This window comes from Dipodomys spectabilis, unplaced genomic scaffold (assembly GCF_019054845.1).
Source record: "Dipodomys spectabilis isolate Male_0828 unplaced genomic scaffold, ASM1905484v1 ptg000032l, whole genome shotgun sequence".
Lineage (NCBI taxonomy): Eukaryota > Metazoa > Chordata > Mammalia > Rodentia > Heteromyidae > Dipodomys > Dipodomys spectabilis.
In genome coordinates, this window is record NW_024870709.1 from 13,157,182 (window position 1) to 13,178,146 (window position 20,965).

A 20,965-nucleotide genomic window follows, 5' to 3' on the forward strand; every position below is an offset into this window, starting at 1 on the left:
GTCTGTGAAAATTGGAATGAAAAAGTTATGCATAATTGGGTATGAACTACAGTATGTGTCATTCATTTTCCAAAAACAATCCAGAAATTTTTTTCTTCACTTTTAATAATGTTGGTTTTTGTTTGTTATGTATTTAGTTTCTGTCACAAAGCTTTCATAATTCCCAATTAGCAAAAGAGAACATAAAAACCAAAGTAGAAAGCTGTATCTTATCTAAATCCTCATTTAACATTTTTTTTCACAAATCATGACTTAGGTCATGTGTCCAGTGTTATTCATACAAAACTTTAATGAATAGAGAAAAGTATAGAAGACATAATAGTCACTCAGAATTCCTAAACTCAGACTGGAAGTGTGGCTGACTGGCACAGGGATTGCCTTGAAAGTTGGAGGCACTGAGCCCATTTCCTGCAATCCCAACATTTGAGAGACTCAGGCAGAAGGATTGGCCAGTCTAGACTAGATAGCAAAGTCTTGTTCCAAGCCCATTTATCACATTCCCCCTCCTCCACGGCCCTGCCATTTCTTAAGTCAGTGGACATCATTACCAGTGGTAGATGGACATCGACTTCTCCCCATTTCAACTCAGAATATTGTTATGTACTCTAGGCTGGTCCTAAACCTTCTAAGCAAGTTAATCCTCTTGCCACAACTTCCCAAGTTGTTGGACTAAGAAGTGTGAACTACTTTACCTGGCTTGACTTTCATTTTTTCCTCTAAAAAAAGGTCACTTTTCATGTTAGTAAATAAAAGTAACTCTTTCCAGAGCTACCTAGCCAATTTTACTGTTATAACATTTATTTAGCTCACTTTTGGAAATGTAGTTTGTTTCCCAATTGTTACAAACATCATCCCTAGTAAACAATGTTGTACAAATTGTTGGCTAGATGATAATCTAATTGAGAATAAATCCTAGAAATTGAATTTGCTGAACCCAAGGGAATAGACACTTCAAAATTTAGTAATCATTACCAAACTGTTTCCCTCCAAATTGTCCCCAGTTCATATTCCTGTGCCCAGTCACCTCATCCTCAACCATTTTTAATTCATTGTAGTATGGGGAGTATATGATGTAGATGAACTGTTTATTGTTTTGCTTTTTTTTCTTTTTTGTCAGTTGTAAGGCCTGAACTCTGGGCCTGGGCACTGTCTCTCAGCTCTTTAGCTCAAGGCTAGCGCTCTACCACTTGAGCCACAGCCCCACTTCTGCCTTTTTCTGCTTATGTGATGCTGAGGAATGGACCCCATGGCCTCATGCATACAAGGCAAACACTCTACCACTGAGCCACCTTCCCAGTCCTTGTTTTGCATTTGTGAGGTACAAAAACTTAAAAAAATCTTGATTTTATGTGTTTCTTAGAAAATATTATTTGTTCTACCATGGATTTTCTGTTCCACTCCTTTGCCTATTTTCCTATTGGCTATATATATATATATTTTTTTTTTAACAAGTCAACTTATGAGTATTTTGTATCTTAGGGGAAATAGGTGTTTCCTACATATCTTCTAGTTATTCATTTTTTAAAACAAATTTCTTTTACTTATGAAGTCAAATAGGTTTAGCTAGGACATTTTAATTGCAAAAACCTTTGTATAGTAGACATTATTTTAAAAAAGACATTACTCTAAATATTCTTCCATTACTTTTTTATGCTTTCTATTGTAAAAATACTGTACAGAGGGGTTACCTTACATAAATAAGGTAATGAGCACATTTCCTATCGAGCATTGTTATCTCCTCCTTTGTTTTTCCCCTAGCATCCCTTCCCTCCCAACCTCCCCAATTTCTCCCTCCCCCCAAGTTATAAAGTTCATTTTGAACATATACCAGCAAAACTATGTTTATTGCATATTTATTTACCATTTCTTTATTGTTTTGAAGATTCACTCCTCTTTGTTATTCTCTGTCTTTATCTTTCTGGGTGTAAGGAGACAGGCATAAATCCCTGTAATGTTCGTCTCTCAAGGTACAATGTGTTTGGGAAGTTAGAGTGTCAGATTCAGACATACCTTGAACAGACAGTAATTCTCTCACATGATGTCTCTTTTTTAGCCTATCCTTTCTGTATTTGTATGTCTCATCCCTCAGTGGTGACCCATGGCTCTAATATTGAGTTTGCATGGTTGTAGAGACAGTTGAATAAATCTGTAAGGTTTAATGCTCCAAAAGTAGGGACTCTTCCCTCCCATCCATTGGTTCAAAATGTAAGCTTGTAATGTGCCATTCTGACATACTACCTACTCTGCAGTCAAATATATTTCCTTGTTCCTTTTATTGTTATATGAAGAATGACATGAGCTTTTAATAACTATGTTTAGATATCTGAAAAGGCAAGTGTCCATTTTCACTACTCTTTTAGAGAAATAATTCCTGAGTCATTCTAGAACAAACAAAAAATGATTCTTTCACAGCTTTAACCTATAAAGCAACAGTAAGATGGGTTATTTCTGAGCAGTATCATTAGGAAAGATTGCATGCAAGAAAATTTCTTTTCTTTCTGCCATGACTCATAATACAACACACAAAAAAAAACTTGTTCAGAGAGTTTGGGCTTAAAGGGCAGGAAAGAGGATCAGAAGTATTAAGATTACACAAGTAAGAAAGTAAAAATCTTTGTATAAGCTATGGAGATTTGTTGTGTGTCTATTATTGCAGCCCAACCCAGCATCTTTAGACTGGTATAAATTACTCTATGGAGGATGGGTCAAGAAAAGTATCCTATGCAGAATAAATATCCATTAACTGGACAATATCTAATGACCTTGTTAGTGTGGTGGTCAGTGGTATGCTTGCAAGATGAGTTCCAGGAGAGGGTGACAGCAAAAGGTACAAAGATGACTTATCCTGCGATGATCAGTCCTCTATAGGCACTCTTTGATATGTGAACACCAAAGGACCTTAGGTCTCATCTTGTTCATTGCTCAGTGGCTCATCAAATTAAAATTCTATGGGGCCGAATGATCAAACTACATCTTAGGAAGAAGATGAAAAAATAATGATATTGCTGCAGGCATTAGTTGAAGGGCTCCAAGAACCTACAGTCAGCTTTCATTTTGATCAAGTCTAAAAAATACTTGACTGTAAACAGTAATGTTCTTTAAGTAACTTTATCTCAGAATTTGTTAAATTGTGCATAAACTCTTTGAGCTTATATGTAGGAGGGATTTCAGATATAGAAATTATGAAGCAATGGAGACAGTTTGAAGATCTCTGTGTATCTTTTATTGAGATGAGAATTGATAGATGAGTGCATTCCATTCATTCATTCATTAAACGAATCAACAATCAAGCAATATGGATATCTGCAACAAAGTATTCATTCTGAAACTCACTGAGGTATTCCACGGAAAATTGTAAGGAATGTTCCTTGAAAATTCACTGGACTCATAGTAAGCTGATTTCCATAAAAATCAATGCTTACATTTAAACATTCAACACATAGAATTCTGTTTAATAATATTCATACTTTAATAATACGTTTTGCTTCCAATTCAGTAAAGTTTTACACAGCTAGAACTCAGGGCCTTTCATTAGGTTTTAACTGAGGGCTTTGTGTTTGTTAGACATTCATTCTATCATTTGAACCATACTTCCTTCCTGGTTTTATTGCTGCTGTTTTAGAAATGGAGTCTAGTGAAATTTTCTGCTAGGATGAGTATTGAACTTCAATTGTCCAGCTCGCAGCCTCCTGAGCTAGTATAACAGTCATGAGCCATTGTCTTCCTTGCTTAGATATTCTTTTTATTTCCAATCACTTATCACTATTATAATAATATTATATTATAAAAATATTATGTCATAAATATATATTATGTTATAAAAATAACACATTATAAAAATAATAAAGGTTCACATATAAATATATTTGAATACTTGGAAAAATGTCTCTATAGAAGCTTACAGTCAAAGTTTTAGTCACTTTACATTTTGTAATTTTATTGCTCAAAGACCCTCTGTTAAGGTGGACCCATTGCAACAATGAGATGTATAAGTCATTAGGTCAAAAAATCAACTTTACAACTTTGGCTGGGGAAGGGGAGGGTGGGTGGGAGATGGGAAAGGATGGGAAGGGGAAACAAAGGAGGAGGCAACAATGCTTGGTAAGAAATGCACTCATTACCTTGCCATGTAATTGTAACCCCTCTGTATGGTATTTTCACAATAAAAAAAAAAAGACCTTCTGTTAAGTTACACTCCAAGGAACAGTACAAAAGGTCCTGTTTCTGTACACTTGTTAAGGATGGCATTGCTTCCTTTCAAATGTATACTCTGTGCCTTCTTCAGATTTATAGAGTCCTAAATCTTTCAATGGAACAGGAAATCTCATAAAACCTAGAGAACAGTTACATATTTATTATTATTATTAATTACTTGTTTGTAGGCCTTGACTTCAGGGACTGGGCATTGTCCTTGAACTCTTTCCTCAAAGGTAGCATTTTTACCACTTTGAGCCAAACCTTCCAGTTTTCTGGTGGTTAATTGGCCGTAAGAGTTTGACTGACTTTACTGCCCAGCTTGGTTTCAAACAGATATCCTCAGATATCAGCTTCCTGAGTTGCTAAATCTTCCTGTTTACATGATAGAAGATCAATTCTTGAGTTTAAACATCAGGTAATAATTTAATGTTGTAATGAAACTAGTAACAAAATGTATTATTAAGTGATTGAAGAAGCAAAACCAATTTTTATTTCCTTTTCACTAAATTTCAATATATTGTTTTGATAGGAGTTTATAGTTCACCTCTGAAGGAGTATTTAAATGCATTTTATCTACTACTAATTCATATAATAGAAATTGTTAAAACTGTATGTATTCAGTAATGTCTGCTAAGAGGAATATGAAGTTTCTTTTTCTCCCATGACTGGTTGCCTAGATCTGCTATAATACACTTTTAATTTTAAATTATCACCTAAAGCTGGTATTGATTATTCCTATAGACATTTATGAAAACTCTATACATTTTAGTGTCATTTGGTATTGTACAGAGAAGAAAAGCAAATATAAAATACTGTCTTTGATATCAATGACTTCATGGTCAGTTTGAAGAGGTAGAGGTTAACATTAAGTAGCGATGGAAATGGATATTGAAATAATGTGGTACCTGAGTGCCTTGGAATCCACTTTTTCCTGTTTAAGCCTTAATTTTAGTGATCTATGTGCAGGCTATGACCACTAAGTGCTTTTGTTTCACCAGACATTCCCCAGTGTGGTCTAGACTCACTTGGCAAAGAGTGATGCCCTTTGACAGCCTTGCAGGACACCTGATCCTTTCTACAACTTTTCATCGGTGCTCACAGCCCATGCCATTTAAAGGCTTTAGGAAAGCCCTACCTGGATCCTTTCATAGGAAGACTAAAAAATAATATTTTTTAAAAAGTGTATTTAAGTCCAGAGAAGCTGTAAACATCCAGGGCTAGAATGGGAATAAAGATAATGTGTTGATTGACACACAAAAGAATTGGATAGAGAAATAGCAAGACTGGGAGAAATTCTGGGATTCAGATTGCTTCGTTCTCTTACATATCATATTTTCTTATCATATTGCTTTTTATAATATGATACTAAGATATGGAAATGTCAATTTAATTTAAAATACAAAGGTCAGTTTTCCATTATTATGTTTTGAGAACTCATACTTAACAACTTTGATCCTAAAGAGTAGGGAGATCAATAGAATAAATAGGAGAGACACAATCAGTAATAAAAGCATGGCACAATGTAGAAATCTGCATATATATGTGTACATATATATATATATGTACATATATATATAAATCACTCAGGAGAATTTTTAAACAATGACTCAACTGTGCAAGTGGGTTATTTCTAATTTATTCAATTATTCCAAGAGACAAGCATTTCACTCATCAAGTATAGGCATTATCTGTGTATAAATTTGAATTCTTCACGGATTTCTTGTTTCCATGGCTCTTGTTCTGCCAAAAATGGAACTAAAGTTTTGACAACGTTGGATTTTTCATTGGGAGGTTGAGTGTGATTGTTTCAACTATTATAATTGATGTGTTCATTAAAAATAAAACAAGAGAGTTCTGACCATAATTGTACAATATGTAACACTTTATATATGGAAAACTAAACTTATTTCCCTAGCAGTTTTAGTGTGTTATAATGAAACTGATGTTATGACCATGCAATTTAAAGCTGTGTATTAGAGGTGAAAGTCCACTACATTAATCCACTAAGCATATATTATTTAAATGCCAATTAAGAAATCAATGAATGTGTTCATTATATTGTATTTTAAAAATTGCCTGAAACTATTGAGAGAAAACACTATAAAAAAGAATGCACTTTTATATCTACTTCTAGTTCATTGTAAGACATTTTATTTGCAATAACCTTCTAAATACTTAATATGGTATTATCTGCGTTCTTTTATTACTAGAAGTCTTAGGAAAGAGGAACTATATGAATTCAAATTTTTCTTGACCCAAAGTTCAACTTATGGGGAACAAAAGCAGTTCTAATGCAGTAGAGATCACTAAAATAATTTTTCCTGTTTTTATCTGTGCATTCCTAATCAAACATAAATGCCTACGCATGATAAGTTGACTTCCATATTGTCTACACAACAGAAACCTTTGTTTTTTTCCCTTGGAGTACTAAGAAGAGTTATGTATTGTTAGAAGGTAATGACAGTAATGTTAGAAGGAATGGTTTGATAACTGCGAATGAAGTAAGAATGTCTGTTCATTCTCATCTACCTTTGTGTCTACACAGAAGAGATTTATAGGCTGAGGAATGATCCATGCAGATGCTCACTTTCCAATTGTGTGGACTTACAATTGTGAATGGGTTAATATATAAATTCTTTACTTCTTGTTATCTCTACATTTAAGTAAAATATATTTATGATACAGCATTATTAAGGATAGCAATTCTCAAACAGAATTTTAATAGTTAGGCAATAGTATGAATTTGAAAAGGAATTTTAGAAGTAAGACTTCCAGCATTAGGTTCTTATTGCTATTGTCTTGCTGTGACCATGCTGATGACATGATATATTAGGCATGCTGCAAAAAGAACCATGATATTGACATATGGGAGGAATATTCTCAGGGGCTGTCTGTCTCGGTGCAGATTATTTACCCTTAAAGCAAAACACACATGGGCTTAGCCTATGCCTGTTAAGCATTTACTGAGTCTAGATGACAAAGGTTACACACAGTGGGAATAAATTTCTAAACTATGTACCATGACTATATATAAGAAACATATGAAATACTTTATATGTCCTGCAGAGTAGATTGTATTGTATTCCAGTGTTTTTAATATATACTAAATCAGGATAATAGTTTCAAAGGAAACTATCATTGTTTTAGAAGAGATGAGTCCTTTTGAGTTAGCTAACTTTTTTTACTTGTTAAACTTTTACAATAAAAAATAAGAATTTCACTGACCAGTTGCCACCATATGTAGATGAAAATAAAAGATCTAGTCCCAATAAAGTACATGAATTCTTATCTCCAATTAAAGCATTTGCTTCTCTCTTAGACCTTTCAAAAATGAGTTAGACTTAAACATATCAGGGAGGTATGAACAAGCAAATCGAGGAAATGGAAAGGAGGCAGATGGAATGAATTAACAACAATGTGCTAAGTACTATAAGGAGCAATAGTTAAGTGTTCAGCAAAAGGCAAAATAAGTTCTTTTGGATAAGTCAGGTATTCTCAGAATGTCTGACACACAGATAAATGAGAACATAGGACATTTTAGATAAGAAGGTAGAAGGAGAAAAGGTTGGTATTTGAAATTATATAATTGAATTTCTGCTTTTGGTTTCAAGCTTGGGACAAATCTGCAATTTTGAATTTATATAGATGACTTTTTGTAAAGGAGATCAATTTATTTCTAGCATTTGAAATGAGAATTTACAATTTTTTTATCACTGGGGATTAAAAATGCACTTTATATAGTGAAGTATTATGATTGAATGAAGTTAATAATAGAATGAGAATTATAAAACACTAGAAGTTGACAAATAAATATTTGTATATATTTCCTTTTTTTCCTCTGTGCCAGTACTGGGGCTTGATCTCAGAGCCTTCTTGCTGTTTCTTGTTTTTTTTTTTTTTCCCCTCAAGGCTGGTGCTTATCAGTTGCCTCACAGTTCTACTTTGAGTCAGCTTTTGATGGTTAATTGGAGATAAGAATCTTTTGCATGTATTTGCCCAAACCAGCCTGGAACCTAGATCCTTATATCTCAGTCTCCTGAGCAGTCGGGATTATAGGCATGAACCATCAGCATCCAGTTTATATTTCCTTAGTTGTTCACATAAATACCAGCTGGTCATTCATGGCTCATAAGCTATCTTATGTTTCAAAGGTATTTTAAAGATTTAAAAAAGCATCCTATTTTCTAGGAGATAACTGAGTTGCAAATAGAATTTAATTTCTCCTGGTAGAGGACGAAAAACACATCAGAAAGATACAAACAACTTGACAACAAGTAGAAAAGATCCTACACTACACTTTAGAGGATGTTGGATTGTTGCCTGAATTAGAGGTAAATAAATGGGGAAATATTACAATGAAATTAAAAAGTCTTTGTTTGTCATACAAGGAACAGTATGATTCCAATATTTTGTTTTTGTTTTTTGTTTTCATTTTTTTTAGCAATCTCCAAACTGCCTTCCATAGTTTATATTCCTACCAACACTATTTTACGGTTGTTTTCCCCAACATCCACAGCAGCATCTATTGTTGTCTGTATTCAGATATATAATATGTATATCATTAATATGTATAATATATAATATAATTATATATAATTTTAAGTATTGTGCAAAGGAGTTGACATTCTAAAAAGAAAAGTAAAATCTTTTTTTTTTTTTGCCCAACTGCATTTCCTTTAGGATCTTTATTAAAAATATATTTACTGTGTCATACATTTTCACTTTTCTATTTCATTAATTTGTTAGTTTATATAAAGAAAAAAATAAACCTTGGTATTATAATTTTTAAAATACATTAAAATCTGTTATTTAAAACAGTATTAAAGAAAACATAGGCATGGCCATGTTACAAAATTTTGCTTGTTCCAATATTGAGAAATGGACTCTTACAGTTAGGTAAATATAAGAGTAAAATAACTCATACACATTTGAGTATTATTTTAAATCTGGGAATGATGGATATGTTAAATGTAAAACTACCATAAATGACACATTGAATAGAAACCCTATTTTACAACTATTGAAAGAAAATAATAAATGAATAAATAAATAAGAAGAAAATAAAAACCATTTCTGTAAAGCTTCACATTTTTGAGATGATTAAAATGCCTTTTTTTCAATTTTTCATCCATTGACTATATGTAATCAGCTTAAATGAAAGTCTGTCTCTCTAAAATCTTTTTCTTGTTTTCTCTAAGCCACATTCCTAATTTTCTTTCCCTGGTGCTTTTATTGACATGGAGAGGAGTGAACAGCTTAGGAAGCTGAATTTAAGGACACAATAGTCAGCCCTAGAGCACAGGAATCAATAAATACTGCAGACAATGAATAAATCTTATTCAGAGAAACCAAAGCATGAATTCAGATGGTCCTATCTAAATTAAGCCTGAATAAAAACAAAGTAAGCCTGACTTTTGGTCAGAAAACTAAAATAATTTATGTTAAGTGATAATAAGTTTCTCCTAAGTCTTCAAACATTCATCTGAAACCATGTTCAGGGGATTGTAGGCTTTTATCCTCATCTATCCTTTTGTATTCTAGGAAGGTTTGTAATGAAGATATTTCCTAGATTCAAACAGAAGGGCAATAGGAAGGGAAGACTTTAAGATAAGGCTATTTGAACTCTTAATTAGCAGATGGGGCCCTTTGAAAAGAAGCTTGAGGCACCATGGATTTTGTTCTTGGACAGAACAGAGATTTCTTCTTGGATAATCTATTATTTATAGGATTTAGAAAACTGAAGGTTAGATAAACTGAAGGTTCTTAGTACCTATGGCAAAGCAGACAGGATATCTTCATTTAATGGAGTGTGGCTAATATTGAAAAACTTTGCTTCTATGCATGAAGATTATATAAGAAAACTCATTGAAGGCTGTTGTCTAATAAGGGATTTGTGGCAAGAGGGAGCAACAGAGGGTGTAATCAGATTAAAATATAAAACATGCATTTGTGAGATACCATGATATATGACCTTTGTATGATTTGCATACACACATGCACGTACACACACATATACACACAGAGAGAAAATATTGACGAAACATGCTCTGTTAGGGGATGGGTACCACTGGGAAGGGAGTAAGCGAGGGTGACTAAGGTGGAAATATTTTCCATACATGTATGAAAAAAGGGCAATGAAACTTGTTGAAACTGTTTTAAAAATAAGGGAGGGAAAAATGAAAAGGATAGAAAGGGGAAAAGTTATTTGTGTATTGTATATGCATGCAAGGAAATATTACCATAGCCCCCAAGTATAACTAATATATACTAATAAAATGTTAAATTAATTTCATCTTTCCTTTCCATCCTTCCTTCCCTCCATTTTTTCTTTTCCTTTCCCTTTCTCCCTCCCTCCTTTTTTTCCTTCCTGCTTTCTTTCCTTCCCTCCTTCTTTCCTTCCTTCTTTCTTCTTTTCTCCTTCCAAACCCATTCTTTGCTTTCTTAATTTTCTTTCTCATTTCTTTTTATTCTCTCTCTCTCTCTCTCTCTCTCTCTCTCTCTCTCTCTTCTCTGTCTGCCTCTCTCCCTCTCTCCTACCCTTGTCAGAATCAGGCATCATGCCAATCTAGCAGATGGTCAGAAGTACAGTTGAAGGTGCTTGTGTATAATGCAGAGACAGAGTGGCTTCCAGGGCAATAGAAGAGACAGCTTCCCCATGATTGAAGACTAGAAATCATTTTTTAAAAACACAGAAATAGCTACTCTGGCACCTGAGAACGCTTTAGAGAATTGAGATCAATATAGCACATAAGACAGAGGACTAATGACATTCATGAGTTGAAAGACAAATTTGGTGGTCAAGCCATGTTTGGGAACAAATGTGGCAACAAATGAGCTTTATAAAATCCCATGGGTGGACAGTGCAAATTCTATTAGCAATTCATGATTCAATACCCAAGATGATATTTGAGTCTCTGTAAACAAAAGTTTACATTTATAAACATGATGATATATAATGACAATTTGAGAAAGTGAAGGGCAAGATTAGTTTTGGCTGAATTGATACTGAATCTGAATCTGCCACCTGTCTAGGGTTTCCTCTCCACGGGGGGTCTCTAAGAGTCCCAAATGTTTTGTCCATTCTTTCCTTCTGAAAGCTCTGATTTGCCTTTATTCCTTGAGGTTTAACTCCTGGCAGAGGCCTGCTAACTAGAGAATAACAAGAATCCAGAAAAGGAAAGAGTTTCAATATGTGTCGATTTTGAAGGTGTACTCTGTATATAATAAAACATCAAGAATGGTAAATATCCCCATATTTTTGTCAAGGATGTACAAACATGACAAAGATTTAGGGAGCTCAATGTAGCTGAATTCCTGGATATAAAATTTGTTTTCTTCCAACTAAACATTTTAGGAGAGTGCAGATAGTTGCCTTAGGATTTAAGTGTTAAAGCATGATTGGACAAAAATGTCAATAAATGCAAACGAGTTTTGTAAAACAAGTTTCATGTGAACCGATATATTGCTCTGCTCACAGACACTGGATTTAATTGAAGCTGATCTCATTATACTCTAGGGGATGTATTTGGAGCTTTGACCTACCTAACTTCAACACCATTATTCAATCCTTTTCAGTATTAATGTTGATCACTATTTACATGAACACATGCAGACACATTTTTATTCTAATTGTAAAAGTGCAGATAAATATATATAAAATATATAGTTAATCATTTGCAAACCAGGAACTATGGCTTATTATAAAATAGCATACAGAGCCAAATTCAAAATTAGGTAACACATTTTTGTCTCTCTGAATATATTTTATTTTATTGCTATTGTTATTAAAAAAGATGATGTACAGAGCGGTTACACTAACATAAGTCAGGTGAAGAGCACATGTCCCTTTTGACCAATGTCATTCTTTCCTTCATTCTATCCCAGATTTTCCCTCCCATCCCCACCTACAACTTGTATAGTTCATTTTCAACATAGGGTCTAGTGAGTACGACTGCTGCATTTGTTCACCATTTGTCCCTCCATTTCTTCCCAAAGAATGACAAATGAACAAGACAGAAAGAAAAGAAAACCAAAGCCCAATTGAATAACCCATTGTTTCCATTTCCTGGAGCTCATTTTGATAATTATTATTTTATATGATCGGATACATATAGGCATTATGCCTTTGTGTTTCTCTCCTAAGATTATCCTTTGGTCTCACTGTGTGCGAATGGCTAGAGTTTTGTATAATTTATCACGTTCTGTATTTTAGATCTAGCTTCCATGTATGAGAGAAAAGATGGACTGTTTGTGTCTCTGAGTTTGGCTTACCTCACTCAACATGATTTGTTCTAGGTCCATTCATTCCATGCAAATGACTTAATATTCCATTGTGTATAGGAACCATATTTAATAGATACTATTTTTCAGAGTATATAGTTTATAGAAGATAATAGTTTCCTTTTATGCATATTTTGAAACTATCTGTTGTAAGCTATGTGAATGCATTTTACCTGAAAGACTGCAAATGCAACGCATGCCCCATATCCTAGTACCATGCTATGCGATGTAACCAGAAGTCACTCAAACCACTGCAAGGAAGCTCTCCAAGACTAAGATTTTCAACCATGGATGAAATTCAGCTTATCCAACATCATATATATTGTACTCATGAAAAGAATGAGACAAAGATGTTATTTTAGCTCTTCTAGGAAGTAAGCATAGCTATCCTAAATAAGTTTGTTTGCCAATTAACATGAGTCCCTTTTATGCATAGCACTTTCAAACAAATTATTAAATATATAGCAGTTATAAGCTTGCTTCAATAATTGGTTGATATAAACAATGATTTTTTTAAAAAGGAATGATAAGGTCTTTAGCAAATTATTTTTGTTTCACTTTGAAAAAACTTTAACTATACTTGGGGATTTATTATTGAACAAAATCCACTGAAGCAGATGTATATGTCTAAAAGACTAGGGCATAAAAATTATTTGTGCTAATTTGAGCTTGATAAATTATTAAAAGCATTTTATTATTTATGACGAGTATTGTTTTCAGGCCTTCTCGCAAGGAGCTTTTAATGATTCATCTAATTAAGAGTAGTTTAATATATCTGTGTATGAAATTAGTACATGTAAATTCCTAGTGGCCTTGAATAAAAATGTCATCTTCATTTAATGACAAAGCAACAGGAAAACTTAAAAGTTAAATATTAAAGAAGTGGTCCTAACATGATTCTAACACTAGAGAATAGTGACTCAATTGAATAATTTGATACGCTGTGTACCCTCAGATATAATCAACTCAACTTAATAAGCAAATAAACTTACTGTAATGTATAGTTTGCATGTACTGGATTCAGTTTATTAGATTTAACAATATCATGCATTTTTTATTTTATTTTTTATTTTTATTGTGAAAATACTGTACAGAGGGGTTACAATTACATGGGCAAGATAATGAGTACATTTCTTATCAAGCATTGTAGCCTCCTCCTTTGTTTCCCCTTCCATCCCTTTTTAATATTAAAGTATCCATAATAATTGAATACAAAAATAAAAAAGGAAAAGAAAATAAGAACAGTGAATGCAGACTAATGCCCATAGTAAGAACTAGATACTATTAGACTGATAAATAGAACTAACACTACAGTATTAGGTCAGTTTTTGCATTATTGACTGAGGTTGGGTGACTCCTAAGCGATAGGGTTCACACATGCTTGGAAAATCAAGCACATTATCTCTAGTTGAAAGGCAGTAATTACTGTAATAAAGGAAGGGTGACCTTAGTTTAAATAAATGGATGTTTTTTGTTAAGTAAGCAGTTTGCCAGAGCAAATAGTCCTATGGATTGCTAATATTCTTCCATCTTTCTACATTTTCATTGTCAGGTTCTGAAAACACTAACAGTAAATTCATACTAGAGTGCATTACTTCTCCCTGTATCATCAAATACCAAAGATTATTAAAAATACATTTTATCTTTACCACTTAGACTTCCTTACAAAGAGTGACCAAGTAAAAGAAATTTATATATAAATACACACAAATATTCATATATATATACATACATATATCATACATTTTAAAGTTATATTTATTAAGCTTTTATGTTAGATTTCCTTTGACTTTTCAATTGTTAAAGCAAATTTTGTATTAGTTTAACATAAGGCCTTCAGACTCAGTTAAAAACAACAAAGGGTATGAATAAATAAAATTACTTTTTAGTTTAGAGTTAATTCCTGGCCTTTGGTCAGGAATTTATGATGGCTGGAAGACCAAGGTAATGTGAAAAGAGATGATCAGTCTGAACTCTGCTGAGCAATGTTATCTACTCTTGATACCTTCAAATCAACTAGGGAAAGCTCAACAACAATAAAATCCAGTTTTAGAAGACAACAAACAAGGCCACACTAAAGCTACTAGCACAACTATGTTAATTGCAGCATTGTTTACCATAGCCAAATAAGGAATCAACCCAGATTCCCCTCTGTGAACCAATGGGTCAAGAAAACATGGTATATATACACAATGGAATTCCATGGTTCCATCAGAAAGAATGATATCGCCCCATTCATAAGGAAATGAAAAGACTTAGAAAAAATTATATTAAGTGAAGTAAGCTAGACCTAAAGAAACATAGGTTACATGGCTTCCCTCATTTGTAATAACTAGAATATGTCTATAAATCTTCAAGTAAACACACTAGATGATAAAAGATAAAAAAATGACACTTTGACATGATAAATTATTTAGGATTCTAAGCATTCACAAAGAAAGATCAAAGGAAGATATGCTTAGGAGATGATCACAATGGCTCAATATGTATGTGCATATGCTTATATAAAATGTTTATCTAAATGCACTTTTTCCAAGGAAAGGAAAGGAGGTTCTTTGATATTTTGCTTTCCTTCACTCTCTTTGGTTGCTGTTTCTGATTTCTGTACCTTTTTTTCTTGTGTATAACTTTATCTGTTCACAGGAGCTTAAGGCAGAGCACAGAAATGGTGAGACAAAAGGTGAACTAATTCAGCAGTGATATTCACTAGACACTGTTTGGGAAGGTGACACAGTGGAAAAACAGGGAGAAAATGAGGGAAAAGGTGACACTGTTCAAAAAAAAAATGTATTCATTACCTGACTAATTGTAATCCCTATGTACATTCCCTTTACAATTAAAACAAACAAAGAAAGAAAGCCCCAGTTTTGCTTTCTAATCCTTGATATTCTGTTATTGAACTGTTATTGGTCTGAAAAACTCTCATCAATATTTAACCTAAGTCCAGCGTTAATCATTAGAGAAGAAGAATGAAAATATTTGACCTCTAGATTGTCTTATTAAGGAATTCTGAAATTTTTGTCCGGCTTTCTGACAGATCAGTTAAATGTGGATTGACTCATGATTGTTAACTTGTGAAGCTGAGTTAGTAGAAAGTAGTTAATATGAAGTTAGTCTATTTCTTTTTTAAAAAGACACCTTAATTAATTGAATAAGGAGGTTTCAATTCAACATGTCAGTTTATGAGTACAGTGCATCTTGGTCCATGCCACCCTGTCTACCAATCTTATTTTTTGAGAGTACATGGAAATTTACTTTTTACTAATTGTTGTCACTAATAAGAACACGCCATATTTATGCTGGATATTAACTCTCATCAAACAGATACATGAATGTCCACCTGTGTACATTATTTAACAAGAGCAGACAATTGGTTTAGTATCTTCTGGATTTTTTTTTTGTACTTATGTTTATTGAGTTACTATTTGACTAAGATGAATTGCTAGCCAGGCATGATGGTGAATATTATCTACTTGGCAGGTTAACCAATAAGTGTGCAACCATCTTGGGAAAAGTTAGCATAGTGCTAACAAAACATCAGAACAAACTATAACTAAAAGGATTGGATGCATGACTCAAATGATAGAGCACTTGCCTAACATGGGCAAGGTCATGGGTTCAACTCCTAATATGTTCTCACCTCTCAGAAAGATGCATTAGTCTATTGTTTAGTGATAGACTTTCAGTATTCTTAATTCTATCTCATATAAATTATTATTAATTTCATTCAGTGAATAGAAAGCCTGCTTATCTCAAGGCCACATTATTATATGACTTTAATTAATGGAAACACAATCCATACATATGGTTGGGTAGCTAACAGAGATAAAGTCATGGCTTTATGTGAAGAACATTGCAAAGCCTTATCCATAGAAATTACTTAAAACAGACACAGAGATCAGGGTATCAGAACAGATAATTTGTAAGCATACATTGCATATATGGATCTAACCAAAGTTTCTACCAATGGGAAAATGCTTGTACTTTTTTGAGATAGTCTGGAGAAATTAAAATTGACCTTAAGATTCATTAAAACCTAAAATGAGAAATTTAGATCTATCAAGTTAATAGAGAAAAATACAAGGAAGTTTTCATAACTAATTCAAAGTCAAAATCATAAAACATATTATGAGTGATCTACATGAAAATGAAGGACTTCTGTTTGATCCATTAAGGAGAAAGAAATTGGAGAAATAATGAAAAGGATTTTTTAATGCATTTTTTATTGTGAAAATACCGTACAGAGGAGTTATCATTACATGGACAAGATAATGAGTACATTTCTTAACAAGCATTGTTGCCTGTTGCCTCCTCCTTTGTTTCCCCTTCCCATCCCTTCCCATCCCCCATCATTCCCATTCCATCATTTTTCTACATAACATCTTATATATCTCATTGTATATCTCATGGGCCTATCTGTATCCCTATTTAATATTTGATTTTTCTCTTCCCCTCCACAAAGTATACCAACATCAAATACAGTGAAAACAGGGGTTATACCCTGGGGGAAAACATACAAAACAACAAAGAAATCATCTTATAAATATGTTAGAAACAATCCCAAGAAAGAAAAACATTTGAATCCTTATCTTGGGGTTCATTTCGCCTAATGTCAACTTATCTGACCGTTTCTGCTTGTCTCAGACATATACTAGTTATTTCAAATAAGGGAAAGCATGGGACCTATGTTTCTTTGGGCCTGGCTTACTTCACAGGCCGAAATTTTCTTAAAAGAGACCCAGAAAAGGATTTTTGTAACAGTTAAAATCCACAATGATTCTCTGAACACTAACAGAAAAAGAATAAGAGAAAGATGAGTGAAATATATGTCAAGTGATAAAGAAATACCATATAAAGCAATATCAAGAGTCACTACTAAGAAGAATGAAACAAAGGGACATCAATAATATGGTTACCCATCTGTGAGACTGATAACCTCAGGGACCACTTTGGGGAGTTCAGAGTGGTGTATTCATTCTGGAATGGAAGCAAGCAATTCTGCAAGTTTAACTAACTGCTAAATGAATGAAGAAGGATGCTTTGATCCAATTTAGACTTCAAAATCCATGCTTCCTCATGCATTCCATGTTTACAGTGAGTAGTAATAGACAAAGGAAGCATAGTCTCCAAATTTATATTAGGTACTATTAAACTATATATATAGTGTATCTCTCTCTCTCTCTCTCTCTCTATATATATATACTTGGAAACAGCCAGGTGCTGGTGGCTCATGCCTGTAATCCTAGCTACTCAGGAGGCTGAAATCCAAGGATAACCATTCAAAACCACTAGAAAATTGAAAGTGGTGCTGTGGCTCAAGCAGTAGAGTCTTGCCTCAAGCCGAAGAACACAGTATCAGCACCCAAGCCTAGAGTTCAAGCACTACAACTGACAACCCCTTCCCCCCCCAAAAAACCACAGAAAAACCCAAACAACAACAACAACAACAACAACAACAACAACAACAACAAAAGAATCTTGGAAACAATGATTTTGGAAGAATGATGTAAGTGTGCAAAGAAGTGTCCCAGTAGCCTAAATATGTAGTGGAAAGAGTAACCTGTAAGGCAGAACAGAAAGATGCCAACAGTGTTGGCAGTTCAGAACAGTGTTGGTCATAGATAGCAGCTAATAATTATGGAGTTCCTGCTAAGAGTGCCTCTCCTGCGAAATTATTATTTCTGTAGTTGGGTTGTCACTGTCATTAGGTTGGGGTCCCTAAAGTTTTAAACTTGGATTGTCCTTCCTGCCTATTTTGTTAAACTCGAAGTAAGGGAATGTATATATGGAAGGTTCTTGCTTATGTTTAAAAATTGAACACATTTAGTATGGTAGAAAAATATTGCATTTCATATAGGTGGATATCTTGCTTAAAAATATATCCACTGAAAGAAGGATGGCCAATAGACACATGAAGAAATGCTTAACTCTCTAGCCATAAAAGAAATGCAAATCAAAATAACACTGAGATATCAGCTCACCCCAGTTAGAATGGTTATAATCAAGAACTCTAATAAGAACAGATGCTGGAGGGGATGTGGACAGAAGGGAACCTTACTGCATTGTTGGTGGGACTGTAAACTTGTTCAACCACTTTGAAAAGTAGTATGGAGGTTCCTCAAAAGACTCCCCTATGACCAAGCAATCCCACTTTTGGGCATTTACCCAAATGTTCACAAACAAGACCACACTAAAGCTACCAGAGCAACTATGTTTATTGCAGCCTTATTTATCATAGCTAAGATATGGAACCAACCCAGATGGCCCTTAGTAGATGAATGGCTCAAGAAAATGTGGTATATATACACAATGGAATTCTATGCCTCCATCAGAAAGAATGACATTGCCCCATTTGTTAGGAAATGGAAAGACTTGGAAAAATTATATTAAGTGAAGTAAGCCAGGTCCAAAGAAACATCGGTCTCATGGTTTCCCTTATTTGCAATTACTAGTATATGTCTGAGACAAGCAGAAAAGGACAGATAAGTTGATGTTAGGGAAATGAACCCTAAGATACGTATTCAAATGTTTTTTTTTTTCTTTCAGGTGATTGTTTCTAACACATTTATAAGATTATTTCTTTGTTGCTTTGTATGTCCCTCCCCCACGGTATAACCCCTGCTTTCACTGTATTTGATGTTGTTATAATTTGTGGAAGGGAAGGGAATAAACAAATTGTTTAACTAGGGATACAGGTGTACCCGTTGCAACAATGAGATGTACAAGTTGTATGTCAAAAACGAACTTTACAACTTTGGTAGGGGTGGGGGAGGAGGGTTAGCTGTGGGGGTAGGGGGAGGATGGGATGGGAAGGGGAAACAAAGGAGGAGGCTACAATGCTTGATAAGAAATGTACTCATTATCTGGCCCACGTAATTGTAATCCCTCTGTACAGTATTTTCACAATAAAATTTTTTTTTGAAAAAAATACAGCCTCTGAAAAATATTGTTCTGATAAGTATTTATTTTTTAAAATGTTCTAATAACTATTTCTTTTTAATTAGACAAGTTTTCTACTTTAAAAATAAAAATGGGCTGAGTATGAAGTTATAACTGTTAGTTCAGGAGTATTTTAAAGCATATATATACATATATATATGTATATATATATATCAGAGATTTACCATATTACCATTTATGAGCTCCCTCTGGGAAATGTAAAGCTAAATTATTTTTACTATATTCCACTAGTACAGCTCAATTTTATTATCATGATATCACATTCTCAGAGCTTCATTAACTTGGCAACATGTTTAATGAACATTAATTGCTTCAAATATTTTTTTTCCTCTTAGAAAGAAACACTGCTTGAGAAACTAAGATGAACTATTCTATTTGGATAATATGGGACAGCCTCTGAAATATAGGAAGAACTAAGTTTTTATTGGCCTTTTATTCATCTATTATATGAATTTAAGCCAATATGACTGTCTGCTGCATTCACACCTTAAGAATAAATTATCTTTGCAAAGACCTAAAGTCTTAAGCAAGGGCTAGCAGTCTATTTTTGAGTTAGTAGATAGGAATGACAGAGTACAATATTATTAAAACTTCCATGATATTCAAGAAGGATTATTAAATTACAAACAATACATATAGATATCAGAAACAGAAGTTTAATATATCCACATATAAAGTACATTTGTAACTTAAAATTACAAACATTATCATGTACATAGGATTTTGCAAGAGAAGACTTTCCCATGAAGGTATTGTTGGAAAACAGCTTGTGTGTCTCACATAAAGACACTGACAGGAGAATTTTTAGACATAGATGAGTTAGCATTTGAAGATGAGGAAATCTATGTATGACTATATGAGCTCACATGTCTGGGAAATTGTGTTGGAATATCCATATATATCTGAAACTTCTTGTATTGTTTATGTAAATGAAGTTTAGGAATTGACAGCACTCTGAGAAGTTTTAAATAGTTACCATATTTTATATTTATAATTCATAGAAATAAAACCAACTAAAAATTTCCCTTGAACTTGACAATACACAGATTATATCAGTTGTAGTAGAACACAAGTAAAATAATCAAATGATTCCTCACTAGAAATCAGAATGCTAGTTCAACACAAGAATAAATCATACTTTATGTTCAGTTTACAGTACTCTTCTGGGCACTAGTGTAATCCTAGCTACTCAGGAGGCTGAGATCTGAGGAGCCTGGTTCAAAGCCAGCCCAGGCAAGGAAAGTCCGTGAGACTCTTATCTCCAATAAATCACCAGAAATCCAGAAGTGGCGCTGTGGCTCAAGTAGTAGAGATTTTGCCTTGAGCTGAAGAGCTGAGGGTCAGTGCCCAAGCACATAGTTCAAGCCCATGACCAACAAAAAAACAAAAAACGAAAAGAAAAAGAAAGAACGAAAGAAAACCCCATGCATCTGTAATTGCATGGAAGCTTCATTTTAGCTTTATTTCTTGGTATTCACTTGTCACTTGCTTAGTTACTTTCTGATGTCAGTAACACACCTTAATGGCC

The 20,965-nt window shown here is 33.6% G+C and overlaps 1 pseudogene; it reads left to right on the plus strand.

Annotated features, from left to right (window-relative positions):
- Window positions 1–20,965, plus strand: part of LOC122105490 — a 78,219-nt pseudogene that overhangs the window by 48,070 nt on the left and 9,184 nt on the right.